This window comes from Belonocnema kinseyi, chromosome 5, assembly GCF_010883055.1.
Source record: "Belonocnema kinseyi isolate 2016_QV_RU_SX_M_011 chromosome 5, B_treatae_v1, whole genome shotgun sequence".
In the NCBI taxonomy this organism is placed as follows: Eukaryota; Metazoa; Arthropoda; class Insecta; order Hymenoptera; family Cynipidae; genus Belonocnema; species Belonocnema kinseyi.
In genome coordinates, this window is record NC_046661.1 from 12,191,174 (window position 1) to 12,202,380 (window position 11,207).

Sequence of the window (11,207 nt, forward strand, 5' to 3'; positions counted from 1 at the left end):
GTTTGAGCACGCTTAGAGCGCGCAACTGTTGGTTCTCGCGCTTCGCGCTTGATGATGTATTTATCTCGCGCTACGCGCTCGGTCTTTATATGTCTCCCGCATTCGTGGACACACCATTTAAAATCAAAGGTCAACGGACTGACCACTGTAATTTTGTGATTTTGAACTCTCTTTTGTTAAAGCGCTTTCGGCATTAACCTACACATTCTTATCACGTCTCTCGTGCTTCGCACTCGATTTGTCCAAAATGTCAACTTTTCTACATTATACACAACACTTTCATATTAAATATGATACATTTTTTATGTATTCTTATTTCCTTGTTTTTATCTTTTATTTTTAATCTTGTTTTTTTACGATAAAATAAAAAATACTGTGCGTCTGTATAGGGTCAAATACAGGAATATAAATATATATATAGGGTCCTATATAGAATCCTGTGTCCACTTTCGTCTTTTCTATCCTTTTTCCAAAAAATTTATTTTTTATTTTTAATCTTATTTTTTACAAATAAAAGAAAATATACTGGTCTTATCTAAAAATGATTATTAATAAGTTAATAGATTTTTTCAGGCGAACATTTTTTGTCTGTTAATTTTAATTTGTACGTTGTGTCATTTTCAAAAAAATTTAATATTTTTATTTTGAATGTTAATTTTTACGTCTAAAGCAAAAACTACCATGTCCTATTTAAAATTATAGCTCTTTTTTTGATGAACAAATTTTTATCTCATTTTTTTCCATAGCTTGTGTCGCTAGTCCAAAAAATTTTATTTTTTCATTTTTAATGTTTTCTTTACGACTACAAACAAAATCTTGCATAGTTTGACCAAAAAATGGAATTTTTGGCTAAAAATGTTCATTTTAGTTTGTTTTTTTGGATTTTTAAAATGCTCTAACTCTGATCATTTTGTTTTTACAGAAAAAAGTCGTAGGGATAAATTGTTTGATATTCTGAGTACTATGAATAATTGTACATAGAATTTTTAAATCTTGAAAAAATGTGGTTTCAACAATTTTTGGTACGATCAGATTTTGAATTTTCTACTTTTCGACCTAATTGAAAAAGTTGTTATGATCCTCTTGTAGAGCTTTCAAAAAGCAAAGTTCTCTTTCTGTGGCTTTTTTCATATCATGCGTTTTTGGGCTTGAAATGTTCATTTTAGTTTGTTTTTTTGTATTTTGAAAATGCTCTAACTCTGATCATTTTCTTTTCATAGAAAAAAGTCATAAGGATAAATTATTTGAGTTTTTTGGTACTATGAATAACCGTTCACAGAATTTTGAAATCTTGAAAAAGGTGGTTTCAAAAATGTTGAAAACGTGCTTACTTTTTAAATTCTGATCCAAAATAGCTGGTTTACGAACTTGACCTTTATGCTAGGACACTGGAAGAGTATACCAAAGGCCAATCCAATCTGTTAATTCTTTCGAAAGTTATCGTGCTAACAAACTAAAAATCTTAAGACACACACACACACACACACACAGAGAGAGAGACCCATTCGTAAAAAAAACTGTTTTTCGGATTCAGAGGGACTCAAAACATGGACATTTGACAAAAACGGGGAGTGGGGTTAAATTTTACACAAATCTAATACCTTCTCTTGATGAGAATGTAAAAACTAAAAGTGAAGCTGCCACACCAAGCATTAACCGATATTGATTTACTTAAATATGCAAAATCTATGAAAATTTCATATTTTCGTGGAGTTTTTATGAGAAATGAAATGCCTAAATGGAGTCCTCATAAACATAAAAAGGCCATTATAAATCTTGACGATAAGGATGGAAAAGGGTCACACTGGGTTGCATATAAAAAATCCGGTGATGAAGTTATTTATTTGGATAGTTTCAGCAACCTAAGGCCTCCTTCGGATCTCATTCAGTATCTCGGTGTTGGTAGCATAAAATATAATCATGAAATGCATCAGGCTTAAAATACATATGTTTGTGGGCATTTATGTCTCAAATTTGTATGTGACCAATTGAAAATTTCTTAGTATATTTAATCTATATAAACGTGTATAATAATTATTCAAACTCAGTAAAGTTTTCACCATCATCATGGAAGATTCATATACTCTGACGTTGTCTGGGAGGTCTCCGATGTTTGAAAGTCAATATTTTCCACCCATTGAACTTTCACCCCAAAAAAATTACACTCTGGGTCTTGTAGAATTTCTAACCTTTAATTTAATTCCAAATGTGGAATTTGGGCAAAATAAATTTTATGTTCGCAATGAAATAATTACAATTACTACAGGTAGTTATGAAATAGAAGATATAAATAAATATTTGCAACTAATTTTAGAAAAATCGGGGATTGAAATTTCTATTAATCCAAATAATAATACATTATGCAGTGAAATTAATTGTAATCGCGAGATAAATGTTGAACATCCAGATTCAATTGCACGTTTGTTGGGATTTACACACAGAATACTGGAACCTAATAAACTTCATGTGTCAGATTTACCAGTTTCGATAATTAAAATAAATTGTCTAAGAATTTAATGTAATTTTACGACAGGAGCTTACATAAATGGTGAAAAAATTCATACTATTCATGAATTTTTTCCTGCTGTGCCTCCAGGATATAAGCTCGTTGAAGTTCCTGCACACTTCATTCACTGGCCAGTCGCCGTCAGGACAATAGATCATATACAGCTGCGAATAGTTGATCAAGAAGGGCATTTAGTGCATTTTCGAGGTGAAGTCATAACGATTCGATTGCATATAAAGTCCTCGAGCTAATGGGCATTATTTTTAATAATAGAAAAGTTGGTTACAGCTATAAAAGTGGGGTAAAATCCCACAATATGTTCAGTCACACACCTATCGTCAGGAAGTTAACACCTCAGAACGTGAAGTTCCTAGCGAGCCAAGGTCTAAAAGTCACACCTCTCGCAAAAAAAAGAGAATAAGAAGATTAAAGATTTTCCGTACTTGCATCTGTATTTTTATATATCAACGTTGAATTGTTTGTCATGGAAGGGGTAATTTTAAATATTGAATCACCCATCATTTTTTATAAGTCTATTGCCCATTGTGAAGTGCATGCACATCAGCGCAACATCTCCTCAACCTTTAAAAACAGTGATGAAATTCGAATTGCTGTGCAAAAGAGCAAGATACGAGCTCAATGCCGTTGAGATTTATAAAAACAAAAATGTAGCCCTCACAAGTTTTATGAAAAATTATGTTTCCGTGGATTCTAGTAGGAGCAGATTTTTTGAAAACGCTGGATGGCATGATTTTACCAATGAGCAAGCATTAACCAATGCAAACGGGTATTTTGATGTATCGATACTTCTTAGTATGATATTTGGTTTTACTGAGGATTATTAAAAAATAATTGTTAATGCTAAGCATGAGCTCATATTGATTAGATCAAAAGATGATACAAACGCTATTATACAAACAGCAGCAGGGACGCAGTTGAAGCTTTTAAAATTTCAATGATTAAGGTAGAGAGATTATTGCCATATGTAAGATTGTCAGATCAACGGAAATTCAAGTTGCTGAAATATATTGAAAAAGATCCATCAATTCAAATGAGTTTTCGTTCTTGGGAATTATATGAATATCCAGTTCTGCCGACCACATCTAAACATATCTGGACCGGAAATACTTTTACTCAGTTGGAAAAACCTACATTTGTTATATTAGGATTTCAAGCAAATAAGAAAAATGTTGTTGCTAAAAATTCTAGTTATTTGAATCATTGCAAACTATCTGATGTTAAATTATTTTTAAATTATCAATGCTATCCATACGGCAATTTAAATTTAGATTTTGATAAAAATCAGTATGTTTTATTGATGAAATGTTTGCGAATTTTCAATCAACATACTATGGTAAAGAGCCTCAGACTTTAATATCTAAGTAAGATTTTGTGCAATATGCTCCATTGACGGTAATTGACTGTTCGAAACAAAACAAAGCATTAAAATTTGGACCGGCAGATATTCGCTTGGAATTTGAAGCAAAAGAAAATTTCTTTGCGAGAACATCAGCATATTGTCTTATATTGCATGACCGTATTTTTGAGTATCATCATCATCATCACAATCGTCATCATCACCACCACCAATAAATAATTCTTCCCTCACTTGATTTATTTGTAGAATGATGTGGTCAGAGACATCATCCTCTTCTATGGCCAAAAAGCCATAGAATTTCATAGCAGCTGCAACCATGCAAAACGCCCTCACACCATGCACTACATTTTCCAAAATCCACTGATCTGAAACACAGGCGTCTTGTAAAAGAAAGGAATATGCATTTTTGTCAGCTAGAAGGCTTCCTTTCGCGGTTGATATGTCATCTTAGGGCACAATCTTGAGGACTTTAAACCAATATTGGTCTCCATCCGTGATCAGTTCAGTCGAAATTCCCGCAAATCTCACAAGCACTTCATCATTGGGTTCGAACTTCCCAGATCTTAATTTTTCCTCCTTCATTGCATAAGAGTTAAATAGTATGGCCATTGTAATATCTCTTTCTGCTAGGTACAACCAATCGGTTGGAAATTTGATGTCCGTCAAAATGGTCATGTAGTCAGTCATGTTTCTGAAACATATCGAAAAAAATGTCTTATTAGTTATTTTAAACAAGAATCAAATTTTTTTTTAATTCGAAAATTTTTAACATTGTCAAATTTGAAAAAATTAAATAAATTTCAAATAAATTTGTTAATTTGAAATTGATTTTTTATATTTTCCCTAAAATGTGTACATACACTCACATTATTTTCAAAATATTCAATGAAAAATGTTGATCTATTGATAGCAAATTCTTTTTTTTGCTTGAGAATCCGATGATCAGCACTGGGAATTTCTTAGATGAGAAATGAAGATACTTGTGGATTCATGGGGCCCTTTATATTTTTAATTTTGTTTATATAAAGAGGATAGTAAAGAATTCATTGATTGAGTAACAGAGAAAGAGAAATGCTGACAACGAACTTGGTCGTTTATTCTGTCTCGTAGTATAAACTTCATGTTTTCTACTTCTAATTAAATCTGTGTTTTGACTAAATTTTTAAAAAGAAAGAGTGAAGTTTCAAAGTCATTAAATGTAATTGATCCAAATGTAGACGCATTTATACCCTTAGCTGTTTTTTCTCTTTTTTATAAACCATCACTTTGAATGCATCTAGTTTTGAATGCAGCCCGATAAATTCTGTCATTATTTTACCATTATTTTCATCTTTCATTAGACCTAATTTTGTCTTATTTGCTAATATGATTCCATAAATATTATTTTCAGGAAATTCTGAGGTATCAAATAGTTTTGAATCTCGTTTAATATACTTATAGAAATTTTTTGCTGTTAAATGGTAAATTAAACTATCTGTATCAGTGTATAGGAGTTTAGCTTGTTTATTGAAAAAAATTTTTATACAACCATAATGAAAATTGTAAATGTACAATTTGGAAATATCAAAATGGTAAACCCTACATAAATAGGCTTGTTAAAATTAACCTGAAGTCGATAAAGTTCCACTATAACCTAATTTTCACTAAAAAGGTTACATCTATGAAAATTTGGTTTTGCAATTAGAGCTTTAGCTCCATATTGGCCTCCCCATTTCGTCAAAATTCGGACGTCTTTACGATTTCTAATATTCTTCATAGTTTTACCAAAAACCGCATTATTCATCAATTTATAAATTTTTTTTTCAAAGTTATTAACCGATTTTGTTTTACACCCCGTGTTTATATTAATATATTTCTTTAACTATGGTTCTTGATTGAATCGCAATATTCTGTGAATTTTAATTAATTTCATTCCTAATTTCAAGTAAAGTTACAAATTTTTATAATGAATTACGTAATTTCTTCTAGGCAGTAAATGAGCTAATAACTTTGGTATTTTACAATCTGCAAGGGGCGGTATTAAGTGCTCAGGACGTAAGGGTAGGTCCTTATGGAGATCATGAAGTTCAATTGGGTAATCCAAGTCGAACTTAAGTATGCAACCTATGGGTGAATTATCATATATTTCAAATACGTCAAATCCTTCAACATCAGTTAATCATTTAAAATGAGAACATGGTAAAAATTCACTCTACTCATTGCAGCACCATATAAATTATTAACATCAAAATACATTAAATATGATTCTTTAATTTTTTCCATCAAAGTCCGCCCCCATAAACCTATTATTTGCTTTCGCATATCTATTAGAACATTGCGATACACCACCTCAAATACCTTTTTCAATAAATAGTATTATGTCCATATCAGTTAATAACTCAAGTTTAACATCTGTTAATTTTAACATTGTATCGAAGGCTAGACCTGGGGCGGTAAAATAATGTAAAGGATCCAAATTATACGTTGCAAAACAAGTGACCCTAAAATTCTCGAAAACATCGGATAAAAGTAAAACATCTGTTTTTAAATATAAATCTAAATATTTATCTAAAGTTTTTAAGTTGAATGTTTCCCAAACTGTACATGTATGCATGTAGTCTTCAATTAAAATCTCTTTATGATTTAGCGTTGAATAAAAATAATCTTTTGCAGGTAATTGACATTCTGCTATTTTATCAAAGTTATCAATATAATTATAGGGAAATACTCCTTTTATAATTAAAAGTTTGAATTCATCATTGATTTTACAATTTTGTCTCGTGTTTGTTTTCTTATCATTTCCTAAATAAGATGCTAATTTATCTAGTATACTCGGCATAACTCTAAAAGAATCATTAAATCTAAGACAAACATTTGTTCCATCTACAAATTTCGTAAAAGATTTATATTTTTCTTTGTTTATTGGTAAAAGTTTAATTGCACCATCAAAAGTAGTGGCTAAATCTTTGATAAAAAAATGTGCCTCATAGTCTGATAAATGGTGAAACACTACTGGTATTACGTGCGTAATCTGGTGATTTAAATTGTACCCATAATGGGCTGCACCCCTAAAAACTCCTGAAATGGGATTATGATCGCGATGTTTTATATAATCCTCGTTGAAAGGATTTTCACAAATATGACATATTTTGGCTATTATAAATTCTAGTTCTTGCTCTAATGTTAGAGGTTTCATAGGTACAATATTTTTTATTATGGAATCTATGAAATTAGATATTTCATGCAATTTTTTCATGAACCATGCAATACAGTCTTTTCCTCTGTAACTTTCAAATTTAGAAAGAGACTCATCATATTCACACTTCAAATAGGCTTATAAATAGGCTCTTATAAATAGGCACAATTTCTTGCTTATTTTTGTTTTCACCTTGCTCTATGCTATAAATATTTATCCTCAATCCGTTCATTGTTTTAAATTTGGGGACATTGTTCAATGTTATTGGGAAGTTTATTATATCATATTTTAACTTTGTTTGACTGAAATGGGGATAATAGCGTATTAAAGTTAGATTTTTTTTCGTAGGATACAGTGCTGCGGTAACTGCCCAAAGAAAGCAGTATGGATCATAATTTATAATATTTACAACTGCTTTCTTATTTCTAATAAAATCTAGCAAAGGAATAAAAGTTGATAGGTCTGCATAAAATGGTGCATACTTATTAATATTCATAAGCAAGTTTATAATTTCCTTCAATCTCCAGTTTTATTTTTTTTGTTGAAATTCTTCAACTTTTACTAAGATCTGAGCCGTCACTTCATCATTAAACTATCCTGTAAGATCTTTTGAAGGTAAAATAATTTCATTCTTTGTATTAAAAAATTTGATTTCCTCAATTATACCCCCGTTTTCTAAGACGGTATATTTAGCAGTAAGAACGGCATTCACTTTTAAATTACCATGCTTTTTAAAACTCTTTTTGTTTCGATGAATAACTAATGACTTTGCATCTTCAAAAAAATCATTTAAATCTTTGTGCATTAAATTTACAACTGATCCCGTTCTTATTCTATTTTCGAAAGCTAATTCCAAATCTACCCGTTCTATCAATTTTTCTTTTTTATTTGAATTTCCTTCTTTATTTTTAAAATTTTATTCAGAAGGCGTATATTTGATACCTTCCATGTAGACCACTTTTCAATTTCGAAATTTATTTCAATGTTCGACTTACCTTTTGCTATTTCCTCATATGATTTCTCCATAATGCAAATGAGTTTTCTGCAATCCACTAAATTCATTTTGTCCAGTAATTTCACTCGCTCACACCGAAAGTTTCGATAGAATTTAAATTTCTAAAAAAATTAGTTTCACGGAAAAAAGCCGAGTCTGTTTAAACAAAATCATAATTTCAACGACAAAAAATTGTCAAACACTGGATGAAAAATCCATAAAATTGCTTTAAAATCGGTATAGTATGTAAGGATTAAATAATCTCATAAAATTATAAACTTTCAAATACTAATTTTTAAAATCCCCAAAAGTTGTAAATAACCACGATAAGTTTGAAAAAATCACTATAATATGTGAATATTGTCCACCTCGATTACTCGTTTGTGAATGCACTTTGTAACAATTGACTGTGCCTTTTATAGCTAATGCTAACGCATATTAAACGTTTTAAATATTTATGCATGGTATATTGTTCACATATTTCTTTCCATGGAACCTTACCGGTGATCTCGTTCTTTATCTTGGAATTAATATTAAATATGATTATAAATGATCACACTTGTTGAAAATATCAAAGACCATCTGACGTGTGTCTTACGTTACACTGGCAACTTTTTTTAGAAAAAATATGATATCAGGTTTCTGTAAGTAAAAGTCGAAGGTATGAATTCTAATAAATTTGTTATCACTAAATATCAATGTGTTGATAACAGAGGAGTGACATACAGTTGTGCAAGGTCTAAACAATCCAGTTGTTTATAAATTCAAACCCACCTAAATGTACAGCTCACGTTCATCTTACGCATATTTATGGAATATCTAAACAATCCATTAGTTTTTTTTAAAAAACAACGTCTGCCCATCATATGTCGGACATTTTCTTTATTACTACCAGCATAAAGATTTAATTTCTATGCGGTCGGTATTGTCGGTAAGGGAATCTATTAGCCAGACCAAGCTTAGCTTATCTTCTCTCTCGCATTCGTGCACAGGCCTTTAAAAATCAAAGGTTAACGGGCCGACAATTGCAATTTTGTGATTTTGAACTCTCTTTTTTTAAAGCTCTTTCGGCTTTAACGAACACATTCTCATCACGTATCTCGTGCTTCGCACACGATTCTGTCCAAAATGTCTACTTTTCTACATTATATATAACACTTTTATATCAAATATAATACATTTTTTATGTAACTCTGCCTGGAATTGCTTATTAAAAAATTGCAAAATAAAGAGCAAATTGTATTTATCATGATTATTTTTATATTTGTTTCTTATTTTGCTTTAAATTGTATTCGAAGCTGCGCTGAAACATGTATTATTTCAATAAGTGTATATCATTATAATCATAATATACATAAAAATTGAATCATCCTAATGCTTATTTCCTTGTTTTTATAATTTTTTTTATTTTAATCTTGTTTTTTACTATCAAATAAAAACTACTGCGCATCTGCAAAGGGTCTAATACAGGAACCTATATAGGGTCCTATATATGATCCTGTGTCCTCTTTCGTCTTTCCTGTGCTTTTTCCAAAAATTTAATTTGTTTATTTTTAATCTTACTTTTTACGAATAAAAGAAAATCTACTATAACTCTAATATTTTTCTTTTTATAGAAAAAAAATCATAACAATAAATTGTTTTAGTTTTTGAGTACTATAAACAAACGTACAAAGAATTTTTAGATCTTGAAAAAATGTCGTTTCCAAAATTTTTGGTACCATCAAATTGGAATTTTCAACTTTTCGACCAAATTAAAAAAGTTGTTATCATAATCTTGTAGGGCCTTCAAAAAGCAACTTTTTTCTTTTCATGACTTTTTTTGTATCATGCGACATCGTAACAAATTTAATCAGCTAATAATAAGTAATCAATCTGTTCATAACATACAAAGCGTTAAAGAATTATTTTCATAATGAACTGTTCAAATATTTTTACTTTTTATTTCTCTGAAAATTTGTATTATTCATAGAATTTAAAAATATTCTGCGAAACCATGCTGATCTACTCCGAAAAAGGGGCTATGTAAGCGGAACGCCTACTCTACCACAGCTAGAACAAGCCGGCAACAGAGAAAGAAAAGCGACAATAAGACCAACCGCGGACAGGCATGCAACAGAGGAAGAGCGATGGTTTACGACCCGGAGAAACATCAACACCAAGGTTTCTCTCGAGCCTAAAAATCTGGCTCAAATGGATGACGAGCTTCGTGGACATTTTTCCGGAGAATACGACATCTGGGCTATCAATTATTGTGCGTATAATGCAGCGAGAGCTTTGGCCGATGCGAACCGCAAAACAAAACCAACGGTTGATCATAAGACCAAAAGACGAATGCATCAACTTTCCATAAAGATAGGCTGGGCGAGACAGTACGCGTCCCGCATTCAGTGTGTGATTGACTACAAGTCAAAGCTGCTGACCATCAGGCAGTATATTTCTGAGAGAATACGGATACTATCTGACGCTAAGAGAAGTCTAGAGCGGAGGGAGAGGTGGGTCAGAGAAAATCAACAGTTTTTCTCTGACCCATCTCGACTCTTCCAAGACCCTCCAGTTACTGTCGAAACCCACCCAAACCAGAGGAGGTCGAAGTATTTTGGAGAGAAGTCTCCAAAGTGCATATTTGAAGTCGGAAGAGTCGATTCCGGAGTGGTTGGTGGTAGGGTGCACAATACTCCTGCCGAAAATAGGCAACTTAGCTGACCCGAAGAATTACTGGCCAATAACTTGCCTGAACACACTTTATAAGATATTCACAGCTATCCTAAATGATAGGACACTTCTTGGAATTGAACCTGTGTGGCAAGAAATGTATGAAGAACGAGGCTCAAAGAAAGGCGTAGCCAGATGTCGGGAGAACCTGCTCATCGATAGATTTGTCTGCAAAGATGCAGCATTCTACCAGCGTGACCTATCGATGGCCTGGATTGATTATCGGAAAACTTTCGATTCGACCTCCCATAGACTTATCATCTGTCTTTTGGAAATCTTAAAGGTTCATTTGCAAATAGTTAGGTGCATAGAGAGATTGATACCGCTTTGGAAAACTAGATTTACTATCTTATCTGGAAAAAATCGTGTGACGACTAACAAGGTCACCTTTCAGAGAGGTGTCTTTCAGGGCGACACCATGAGCCCACTCCTCTTTTGC